General features: G+C 40.2%; 1 pseudogene; it reads right to left on the bottom strand.

Annotated features, from left to right (window-relative positions):
* Window positions 1-800: 800 nt before the first annotated feature.
* Window positions 801-2,119, bottom strand: LOC143683346 (phosphatidylinositol 4,5-bisphosphate 3-kinase catalytic subunit beta isoform pseudogene; annotated as a pseudogene).
* Between the last annotated feature and the right edge of the window lie 10,611 nt (window positions 2,120-12,730).

The following is a 12,730-nucleotide window of genomic DNA, read 5'->3' as shown; positions in this document are numbered from 1 at the left end:
GTTAATGTCTTAAATGTTAATTAGAAGGTTTTATGGAAGGGTCGAACATTCCAAGCTAACAGTCACTTTCTACTTCCTGCTAATCTTTTGCTCTCTTTTTCTTTGTCCTTGCTTCCCATACCTCTTTCCCTTTCCTTTTCCTTCTCCTTGATTTTGCCTATCCCAAAAAACCTACTAGCCCTTTATGAACACTTTAAGGCATTGACATCAAATGAAAACACCTAAAATCAATAAACTTTTTCCCAAAAATTTCAGGAGCATCTTAATATTTTAATAATTTAATTATTTGCAAGGCAACCCTGGCTGTTCCTTCAGCCCACCAATCCCAGCACAAAGTAAACATAATGAAGATTTAGCACTGAATATGTCTTGAGCTGCATTGCAAGGGCCAGGCCTAGCTTGATTTAGAAAAGCACATTTCAGCAATAGCCAAGATGCCAAGGAAAAAATACGACGTGTGTATTTTTCATTAATAATTCTTTCACACTGATAAATGTTACATTTCAAGGTCAGGAACCAAAGCACCCTTTATACAGAAAATTTTAATGCTATCAAGTCTGGAGAAGTCACAGAAAGATAGAGGTGAGGATGGGAAAGGGATGCTATACCCATCCAAGAAACCCAACTTTTCAAGGTCTCCCTGGAACAAGCTGACCAAGCTTGTCACTGTCTTATTTCTTCCAGAAAGTCAGAACAAGCTTCAATTCCAACACATTTTAAACAAAATTTAACTAATATTAATAAATTTTTATTTCAAAAGGTCTCAAAATTATATCATTATATTAAATTGTTTTCAAAAGTTAGTGTATCATTACCACTTTTCCAGCCTTCCTGATGGTCTGATATTTAGAGGGTTTAATAGTTTTAGTGGACTTCTTCATTTTCACTTTATCCAAAATTACATAAACAGCAAAACATAATCGAGCCATCCTTGGCAGGTCACACATATTAATATCAAATTTTAGTGGTTCATTCCAAATGTGAGCATTTCTCTCTGAGATTTCTAAGCTTACAGCAGAAATACAGAGAAGCTCAGTACCATGAAAGAGACCAGCTCTGATGTGACCTTTTACAGTTTCTACTGTGTTAAGTTTATTTCCCTTAACCAAGACAATTTGGAAAGGGTGATTATTTTCCCAAACATGAGAAATAATTCATGGTGGGTTTTTTTGGTGGTAAAAGAAGTGGAAGGTTAGATGAATTTTGATTGATGGCAGCCTCTATGGAAATCATTTCCTGTTCATACACCTTCTCGATCTTGCAGCATTCCATGGATGTAAATGTGGCAGAGTTCTGTTATTACACAGTTTCAGATATACTAGAACAGAATTAGTGGATGATCATCAAACACATATTCTACTCTCCCACTGACCTGCAATATATAGCCTTAGGGGCTAACTTCATCTTCTTTCCCATGAATAGCCAAACACTTTTGAATTGTCAGTTCATTTATTTTGATAGGATTCATAATGGGAGAAACTTGAAAGCTAAACACATCCTGACAATTTTGAAAGTGAACTGCCACAATGAACTTTCCTCCATAAAGTTTATCTTCTAAGTTTTCAAGAATGGATGGTTCATGCTATGCTGGATATGTTTGCTTTAGCCAGTCCATCCAAGACAATCCCACCAGGAACTGAATCTTTTCCTCACTGAATGTGCGCATTTTTCTTTGGAACTCATTCACTTCAGGATCCTTCAAGGCATCAAATTCATGCAGACCTTTTCCTAAAAGGACTCCAATTTTTGAGTCTAATTTTTCCCCTGGATCACAACTTCTTGTCACTAGTTTAAGAACTGGAAGAAAAGGTCTGACATCACAGAGTCTTTTTGCTTCATCTTCTAGTTCCCCATACACAGCAGTGTGATTCACACATGCAGACATATAGGAGTCAATTTCCATACGGAGATTAAACATTGGGTAATCGTGAACTTGTTTTCCTAACATCTGCTTAATATGAGAAATGGTATCTTCTCGAGGTACCGCCAACTGGATATACATCCCAGTGGCCAAAAAGAAATACACAAGTATGGAGTTATCAGATGCAATCTGTGAATACACTGCCCAGATGTCAAGGATGTCTACCATAGCAGGAGGTGTTATGAAACTGAAACACATTCATAACCAAGGGGCCCTCAGAATGCTAACCCCCATTTCAGTCTTTTAGGAAAACAGATGGCATAATTTATTTTTAAAAGGTGAAGGTTTTCATGGAAGACTTTTTCAGATTAGAAGATATACTTTCAGGTGCTCCCCCACTGCCGGATCCAGACTCGGGGTGTGCGGTCAGCAGCGCCAGCTGCCGCGACCTCCCAGCTCAGGCGTCCCCATCCCCACCTCTCTGTCACCCCACCCATTGCCATGGTCCACAATGCCACCACCAAACCCCAATTTCAATATATTTTAAGTGCTAAACAACACTGTCCTACTGCCTTGGTTGTCAGCATTTGATGCTTGATTGACTTTTCTGGTCTTTCGGATTCCAGGGATGAACGATCAGAAGTTATATTGAAAAATCAACAAGGTCTTGGCTTTGGGAGAATTAATTTCACCATCAACTTTAAATATAAGATTTTTTTAAACTAACAATGCCTAAATGAGAATGGAACTACTACAACCTATGGAATGGTACACAACATACTAAAGGAAAGACCAGTATTTGGGGCACAAAGATCGCAGAAACCAGTTTCTTTGTACACACGTGCTTTCTCATTACACAAAGTGCCGTGATGAAAATGTCACCAAGCAGTATAAAGCATGGCATTATACTGCTTCTGAATAGTTATTGTGTTAATAACAACAAAAAGAAACATCTTACTGTTATAAAAGCAACAGATATAGAGACATTAATAAATTGTCGTTTTTAGAGAATAAACAGTTTTCTATAGAATTTTCCAAATACTACACTCAGGAAAAGTTATGTTGGAAAATGAAACCTTGTCCTCACGTTCCAAAAACAAAATTCCAGTAACATCAATATCTAACTAGAAGCTACCATTTTTAAAGTGACTGCTTCTCTGCCACTTACATTACACAGAGAAAAGGGAGAGATAACCTCGCAACTGCAGGGAGACACAAAGCTCTGTCCTTCCACATATGTATGCTTTAATTTATCACTTTTATACTGGATTGTATTCTATCCCCCACCCCCTTGGGATTTAGCATTTGATTTCTCAAATTGACATGAAACAACCTCTCTGTGCTGTCAGACAAATCTCAGTACCAAACAGCAGTGACTCTCTTTTGAATGGTCAGTCTCTCAAAAATAAATGCATCTGACCCTCTGCTAAGGCCTCCTCCTCAGCCAGGGCCACCAACTGTATGGCTCCTTCTAAGGTTTCACCATTGAGAAAAATTGATAGAAAGGGTCTGATAAATATAATCAATATGCTTGATACCAAACATGCTAAAAGCTCATTTTCTAGTTATGATGGTGAAACATAGTGAAGGTTCTTTTGACTAACCAAGTCAGCCCCCACAGGAGGGAGGAAGGAGTCAGCCTTGTTCATACACCAGATAGGGTAACTGCTTTCACTGCTCCAGGTGAATACTTATGTCTCATTCCTGACTATGCAAAGGGATAGGCAGGAAGACTCCTAGAAGTCTGTGTCACCAAGAGTACTGGGTCAGGAAGGATTTCCACTAATAGAGTATATAGGTGGCGTGATAACCATGGTATAGCTCAGAAAGAAGGCACTATTGGGTCAGCCTGGCCCAAGGAGAGGGTCCTGGGACTGACCTTTAAATGGAGTTACTAACTGTGGTAAGGAAACTTTGAGAGTAGTCAGGAGCATGTACTGTCCTGTGAAAGATCCCAAGCAGTCTACTTAATGACTATTATCGAGTGGGTACTATGAGACTGGTAGTGTTTGGGGGTTAAGGATAGTTTAACAGATAATTCCCCAATTTCAGTGAAATTTACATTCTAGTGGGCTGAGAAGGGAGACAGACATTAAAATGGTAAATTAATATATAATATAATATGGATAATATAATAGCAAATATGATGGATGCTATGAAAAAAATTAAAAGGGTGCTATGTTGGAGATAGAGAAGGGGCTGTGTAATTTATATTGGACCAGATGTTTGAGCTATGACTTAAATGATAAGAAGGAGGAAAGAACCAAATAGAGGAGGGTTTGCAAGAAGAGTACTTGAGGCAGAGGGAGCAGCAAATGCAAGGCCCTAGGGAAGAGCAGTAAGGGAGTTGCCACAGAGGAGAAGGAAGATAATGTTAGAAGGGAGCAGGGGCCAAGTCATGGTCATGTGGAATTTTGAAGGCCCTGACAAGGAACTTGGATTTCATTTAGTGAAATGGGAAGGCAGTTGAGGATTTTAAGCAGGAGTGTAACAATCTTGTGTTTTTAAGAACATCCTTCTAGTTGCTATAGGAATGATGATTGTAGGGGAGCTATAAAAGAAGTGTGGAAACGTCGTTGAGGGGATGTTTGCAGAAATCTAGGTATGCAATGACAGGGTAGTAACCCTGAAGATCAACAAAATGAGATAATGGATTGGATACATGATGGAGGATTTGGTATTGCTTTTGGTTCTTCCACCAGCTCTGGGAATCAATCATGTACCCACCTTTCTCCTCCAGAGGCAGTCCAACTTTATTCCAAAATTCCATGTCAGATTATATAGGAGTCCATCTCCTGGAAGCCACCTATTATATCCTGTAGGAAGACTGCCATGAGGAGTGTATTGTCAAACTTACCCAGTAAACAAATCTAAATCTCTTGTTGAAAGGTCTATTCCTACATATTACAACATATGAACGTTCTGGCACTCAAAGCCTTACTGCCTTCTGCATGTTTTATTATCACAGAGAAGGCATTTCTACCATCGTCACTTCTTGTATGCATCTACTCCAGCTGCTTGGCATCATTCTTCTGTCCTTTGGGATGACTTGGTGCCTCTAACCTAAAACAGGATATGGATTGCATATTCCTTGCACTAAAAAATCAAACAAAAATATTTTTTAAGGTTGATCCATGGATTAGACTTTTCTAGGTAAAATCTTTATATATACATTTATATATATATGCACATATATATATATACACACACGGATATATAAGCCTTTTGAAGCATAGATGTACAGAGTTTTTGAATATTTGATCATTTAAAATTTCATCTCTAGTATCCTGGCTACTTCGTATCAGATTCTCATCTTCTGAAATTAAATTAATGAAATGTGATAGGCTCCATCATAAGGACTCTTTATGGGTGCAACTGGAGCTATTTTCCATTACATTAGAAAAACACATTTCACTCATCACAACGAAACTATACTACTTCAAAAAGATGAACTAATCAGACACAGCTGGAATGAATTAAAGATACTGACAACCCAGAAACAAGACATAAGCCATACTGCAGGGGAAAAGTACTTTGAAATCGTTTCAATGTGTTTGTCTAATGTGTCACTGAAAGCTATAATCTTCCATTTTCCATTAACAACTCCATCAATTTTTCCCTAATGTTTTAAATTAACTGTCTTCTCTGAAAAATGATTCTGTTCAACACTTGAAGAAAATGGTCCTTTTTTTTATTCTGGATTTTAGAATACTGAAATATGCCATGCATTTTTAAGTAAGTTTATTCATGTTAGAGGTTGGCATGTTTCCTATCTGAAATTTCAGAGTACTGCCAAAAATAAATGTGTCTATTCTTTTATAAATTCTATGATACCTGTGACAGTAGAATTATAACTGTGCCAAACAGAAGAAAATTGCATTGTTTTTGCAAAACTTCACAAGCTGGCCATATTTTTACTTAATTTGTAAGTAAAATGTCCTTATGTCCTTGTTTTCTTACTGAACCTTCTCCTTCTGATAACAACTTTTCTGGGAAAATGAACACAATAGGAGAATGTGATAACATTTCTCATACCCTATATTGAAGAGAGTATCTGCACATCTGTTAGAAGGGAGAGATCACCACACCCCAATTAGTTGATGCAACACATCTGGCTAAAGGGTAAGGGAAATTCAGTGTTCACAGAGCAGGGAAAACCTGAATTTTTATATCAATCTACCACCTAACCACTACTAGTCATGCTGAGAAAGACTTTGGACATGCCCTATAAGTGCTACTATGGCTATTTTGTTTTTTACTTTGAAATGTTCACTAATTCATCTTAACTCAACAGATATTACTGAATATCAACTTATGCAGGCACTAAGCTAGGCCCTGGGATGTGAAAACTAAACATGATGTCAAGGGACTCAAATTTGTGTCCATGTCAAGGGGAGGGCGTTTCCCATTCAGAATATAATATTGTAATATGATGATATTAGTGGTGGTTTTTATTTAATTTTATTTTTAAATTATGGGAGCACAGCAGGGTATTTAATTATGCCTGATATGGCTAGTGAGGGGCAAGGAAGGGAAGATGTCAAAGAAGAAGTGACATTTGAACAGGAGTTGAATAATGAAAGTTCTGTAAGACCCTGTGCCTTTCTCACAGGCTTAAAAAAAAAGCAATAGATATGAAAATGCACAGAATGTTGAGGGAAATTTTGGACAAAACTTTTTTCCTCTTCACTGTTATACGTATAACATGTTATGGGAAACATGGGAAAGATTCCTGGATTTAGACTGTGAATGACCTGAAACACCATGTCTAGAATCTTAGGCCCTAATTAATAGCAAGTGATTGAAAAAGAAAATCGAACAAAAGTGTCATATCAGTTTTAAATGTTAGGAAGATTGCTCAGGCATGGTGCATTGGTAGAACATTGTTCCATTGTCTTCAGTGGACAATGTTGCTTTTGGGAAACACAGTGCTGTTCTTGGGAAATACAGTGCCATACTAAACCCCAACCTTTAAATGGTGACCTAGTATCTCTTTTTTAGATATTTAAAGGATCTTCCCCTTATTCTTGTTGTTCTGAAGTTCCATGATATATTACTTGGTGCATTTTTACTATTAGTCCTTCTATTATTGGAAATTTCTTATATAATTTCTTTGGTAATTTACCTTCCCCCTCTCAATTTTACGTACTCTCTCTTTCTGAAATTCCAGTTAGTCAGATACTCAAAATATCTATTCATCTTTCTCTTCATCCTATTTTCTGTATAATTTTCTTGACATTATCTTCCAATCCTCCTTATAAATTTGTTTGTTATAAATTTGTCTGTTCAGGAAGCATCATATTTTTTAAATCCCAAGAGCTTTTTTATTGGGATTATTTCTTTTCTCTATCATCCTGTTCTTGTTTCACAGATGCAACATCTTCTCTTATATGAAACTTCTCCCACTCTCAAATTTCTCTCTTTTTTCATAAGTTCATTTGTTTAATTAGTTAGATAGTTCAATAATTGGATTTTTTGTTTCTACCTTTCATATAGGAAATTTTCCCAAAATGTCTAATGATTCTTGTCTGCCAGTCTTATTTCCTGAAGCATGGAAAAGCTGACTGAACCTCAAGGTTCTGTGGCAGGGCTTTTGGATATCTATAGTATGAATGACACCCAAACAGATTTTCAATTGAAGAATCTCCAAACATCAGTATCAGTCTATGGCCAAGAAAGTTCTCTAGCTTTATCTAATCTTAGGATGAGTGCTCAGCAGCTGGTGATCTGGAATCAAAGCAAAGAATAGGGACTAGAAATCTTGCATTTCAGTATGTAGATCCTCCCCTAACTCCCTTGGCTTCATCCCTTCACCCCTACCCTCCTCCATTGTCCCTGGTATTTACTGAGGCCAGAGACTTTTGGGTTTTAGTTTTTCAGATTTGAAATCAACCTTGCCTTCCACTAGCCTCCAAGTCCCACGCCTTTGCAGGGTTCAGGGTGCAGCAACAACATGCTTTTCTTCATATATCCTCTCTGCACACACTTAAATTGAAACCTACTCTAGTCTAGCATGCCAATTACCATCCCACTGTCTACTTTTAATATTTAAAGATAATTCTTGGCATTTCTTTTCCACTGTTGCTTTCTCTAACACTCTCTTTATGAAGTTATAGCAGTTGTCAACCAATTCTTGAATAATTGAGTCTGTAAGGAACAAAATAAACAATCACTTTGTGCTAGTCCAGGTATTCGAAAAAAAAAAGAATCCAAGCTAAGGCGCACACCTTTGAGAGAAAATGAAGAGGGTCTGAGAAAGGTTGGAAGAGTCATCAAACTACAATGCAGATCTGACCTGAATGGACAGGAGAGGGAACAAAGGTTAGGTATAAGTGATACATATTTAAAGGACACTTGACAAGGCTGCCAGGGAGTTTCTTCAGCCAAGATCGCTGGTGAATGACGTACCCCATTTTCAAGTCATGGACCTGCCCTGGTAACCCTGCTGTGATCAGTCATTTTCTGGGATTAGCCCATGGGAAGCAATGTGGTATTGGATTTCAAAGTACATCATCTAGAACTATCTGTCAATTCTGCTCTCTATAGTAAGAAATCTGAGAGATACATTTCTATGGCCATTACACAGGTGAAATATTGCAGAATATGTGGGAGAAATACATTGCCACCACTGCATGTAGGAATAGGAGATTAATTGAACCAAATATTTGCTGGGGGTAGGAAAAATAAAATTTCCCAAAGTAGCATACACCCAAGATACCGTTAGTTCAGAGGTCAACAAACTACAGACTTTGGGCCAAATTCAGCACACTGCCTGTTTTTGTAAGCGAGGTTGAATACAACCATGACCATTCATGTATGTATTGTCTATGACTGCCATCACACCATAACAATAGAGTTTCATAGGTGCAACAGAGACCACATGGCCCACAATATCTACTCTCTGATACTTCACAGAAAGTTTGCTAACTCCTGCTCTGAGTTAAAGCCCATTGTAATTTAGAGTGGATTCAATGGCTGAAAGGGGAGGAGACTTGCTAAAATACACTCAGACTTTCCACACTTTACATTTCCAATTGAAGTTTTAAAAAATACACACTAACACTATAACACAGGGAGAGAAAATATTCCTATAGAGCACCTCACAACCCCAATGTCTTCTGAGGTAAAGTACTGTCCAGTTTCTAATTTCCTGAAATGCATAATAGGTACCAGTGACTGTGCTAATCCCTGGGAGCATAAAGATGAAAACCTGATCTCACCCTCAATGAGCCAAGGAATGCAGAAAAACACAAAGTATTATAATTATTCTTATATATTGTGACATGTGATGTAAAGAAGGTTGTCTTGATTTACTAGGAATGCTAAGACAAATACCACACAATGGGGTTTATTTAGACAGTAATGTATTGCCTCATAGTTTGGGGATGCTAAAGATCCCCAGGTATTGGCAAGACTAGCTTTCTTCTGGAGTCTGTAGCATTCCTGCAATCCTGTCACGTGGTACTCTCTTCTCCTTGTGTCTGCTCTTCTGATTCCACTAACTTCTGGCCTCTTTTGACTGATTGCATCTAAATTTCCTTTGCTTAAAAGGACTTCATGGATTAAGGCATACCCTGATCCAATTTGCCCTCATTTAAAGAGGATCTTCAAAAATCCTATTGTAAAATGATTCCACACTTTAATATTTTCAAATGTTTGTACCCACAGAAATGTGAAATAAGATGAACATACCTTTTGTGGAGAATATAATTAATACTTGATAAGGTACAAAGGGCATTGATAAAGCGCAAATGAAGTATCAGTTACAGACTTTCAGCAAAAAATAGCAAGTTAAACATTTCTATTTACTTCCACCTCCCAAAATACCACTAAGATATTAAAAGAATTATAAACACACATGTAAACTGTGGAAAGGGACAGTCCACACTCACCCTGCTGCCTTTCCCTGTGACCCATGAATGAACCATATACTTACAACTAGATATGTTGGCCTGGTTTCTTAGGTAGAATATAAGTGTAGGCTGTCTCCTTTCTGACACAAAATGCATCCCATAGCAGATAATCTGTCAGCATTTTCCCTCCCTCTTTGCTCTGAGGAATGTGAACATTCATAGGAATTGCTAAACACATGCACCATTTGGCACATAGCTAACTCCACTGCTCTATCTTTTCCCAATGGGAAGGGAAAAGGTTCCTTCACTTACAACACAAGAAGGGTACAGGGAGACCGTCTTCCTGCATAGGCTATGGAGAGAGACCCTCTGGAAATGGGGAATGACCCACACACTATTGGATAAAGTGTTGTTCCGTCCAGTGCCTGTGTGAGTCGTGTTTTTGTTAGTGACCCCAAACTGATAAACCACAGAGAGGGTTGGCATCTTAGACTGCTGTTCCTGGTGGCAGACATTATTATGCTTTTTCCTTCCCTCAGTGTGGTGGGATTCTTCCCCTGGATATAGTAGCATATATCAAAATGCAAATTAAGGTTCCAGAAAGATGATAGAATAGGATAGGCCAAATTCACCCCTACTCCAAGGAACAGCTAGAGAAGTGACAGAAAAACAACTAGGACAGTGATTCCAGGGTGTTTGTGACCTGGGAAGGTCTTCCACACCACATAGGGAAGCCCTGGTTGCAAAAGCTGAAGAGTTGAGATGCAGAGAACCAAAAAACATTCAGCTAGTGCGAAAAGCCTAACATGCCCCTTTCTAAACAGAGGCCAGGAGCCCTCAGGAGTGCATGGACAGAGAAATGGGACTAGGAAGTAAGTCATGCCTCATTCTTTGAATGTGATGCCCTTATATGCACTGCCCCTGCCCCATGACCTGCAATTCTCAACACAACCCATGCACCTGTCATTCCAACCACACTCCAAGCACCCCCGCCCTGACATCCCCCAACCCAGAAATCCCTGCCCCACATCCCACCCTGCACACATGAACACCCCTGCTCCGTCTGACTCACCTCTCCCCCACAATCACACAGTCTCACCCAGCCCCTCCTGAGACCTCCTCTTCCCCCTTCCGGTCTCCTGCAGGTGGTCACCTGTACATCCAGACTATAGGAGCTCACTGTCATGCGTGGGCCATACCTGCCCCCAAGTCATAAACTTATGCAACACCCCCTGAGCTCTGCACACATGTACATAAGCATCTGGCCCACTCAGACCCATGCACATGCACATGAGCACACCCACCATACCCTGCCCCCCCAGCTCTGGGCTAGCACTGATTTGTGCATACAGCACACACACCCCCAGCCCATGCAGGCACAACCTTGCTCTGCTGCCCCTGAGCACACAAAGGTCCTGCCCCTCAGAACCACGCATGTGCACAGCCACATCCTCGCTGCTGAGCACCCATGTATCCAAACACCGACCTCTTGGCCCTGCACCCCACCTCCCCTGCCCTGCACACATGCACACCCTTGCCCAACCCCAGGCCCAAGTATCCTGTCCCACACCTGACAGGTGTCATGTGCGCATCTGTACCACATAGCCCACGCCCTGCACACACATGGACCCTGCTCCCTCCCACTCCTGCACACCCGCATTAGGGCACCACTGCAACCTGGGCTCTGACCTTGCACATTCACACATCCGTATCTCAGCCCCCCTGGACCCTTCCCCTTGTGCAAGGACACACCCACACCCTGCTCTCACTGTGTCCCAATCTCTGTGTGCTGCACTCTATATTCTGATACCCATGATTCCCACACTGCACGCACCCACACACATCCTGTCTATGCACCGCACCAGTGCATCTACAAAGTACCCCCATCTGCCTCCCGCCGGGTCCTACTTCTGTGTCCCCATACCACAACCCACTCCTATGCTCCAAGGCCTGCCAGAACTGCACCCCACCCCCACTACCCCTGCACCACACTTCTACAACCCCAGCCCCATACCCCATACTCACAGTCACTAGTATAGCATCCCTGATGCTTTTCTATGCCTGAACCACAACCCATCACCATACTGTTGTACCCCTCCCCACCCTACACTCTGCACCCTGCTCCACACCCATTCTACAAATACAAAGCTTTAGATTACTGAAGGAAATAAACTTCCTAAGTAACCTGTTCTAGTTTGAAAGCTCCTGGACTGTGGCTTTCCACCAGAAATGGAATGGTTTTTATAAAGGGAATTTACTAAGTTGCAAGTTTACAGTTCTAAGGCCATGAAAATGTTCAAATTAAGGCATCCAAAGAAGGATACCTTAACTCCAAAGAAAGGGTTGATGAAGTTCAGGGTTTCTATCTCAGCTGGAAGGGCACATGATGACATCTGCTAGCTTTCTCTTCTCATAAAACTTCCCCGGGGATGTTTTCCTTATGCTCCAAAGGTCTCTGGCTCTGTAGGCTCTGTTAGTACTGGTGACTCCAAAGCTTTTATAAAATGTTTCCCTCTTAAAGGTTTCCAATGGTCATGGAAACCACCTAATCAAAAGTAGCCACCCACAACTGGGTGGGTCACACCTCCATGGAAACTATCAGAAAGGTCCCACCAGCAATATTGAATGAGGATTAAAGGACATGGCCTTTCTAGGGTACATAATAGCTTCAACTGGCACATTCCACCCTTTGCATCCCCAAAAGAAATGTTCTTTCCAAATGAAAAATACATTCATTCCATAACAATATCAGAAAGCCTTAAACCATTTCAGTAACAATATGAATATAATACAAAGTCAGAAACAGTACAAAACCCTATCAAAGTCAGCTAAAGGCATGGTCTGTCCTAAGGCAAATATACAAAGGAGGAACTGTCATAGGATACATATTCCCATTTCCATAGGGAGAAATTGGAAGGAATTTCCAGGGGTCACAGGAACCAAAAAGCTCTGAAAATCTGTAGGGCAAATGCCATTAGATTTCAAAGTCTGAGAGTCATTTATCTCCAGGGCTTTG

This window comes from Tamandua tetradactyla, chromosome 5, assembly GCF_023851605.1.
Source record: "Tamandua tetradactyla isolate mTamTet1 chromosome 5, mTamTet1.pri, whole genome shotgun sequence".
NCBI lineage: Eukaryota > Metazoa > Chordata > Mammalia > Pilosa > Myrmecophagidae > Tamandua > Tamandua tetradactyla.
This window is presented reverse-complemented; position numbering and strand designations above follow the sequence as displayed.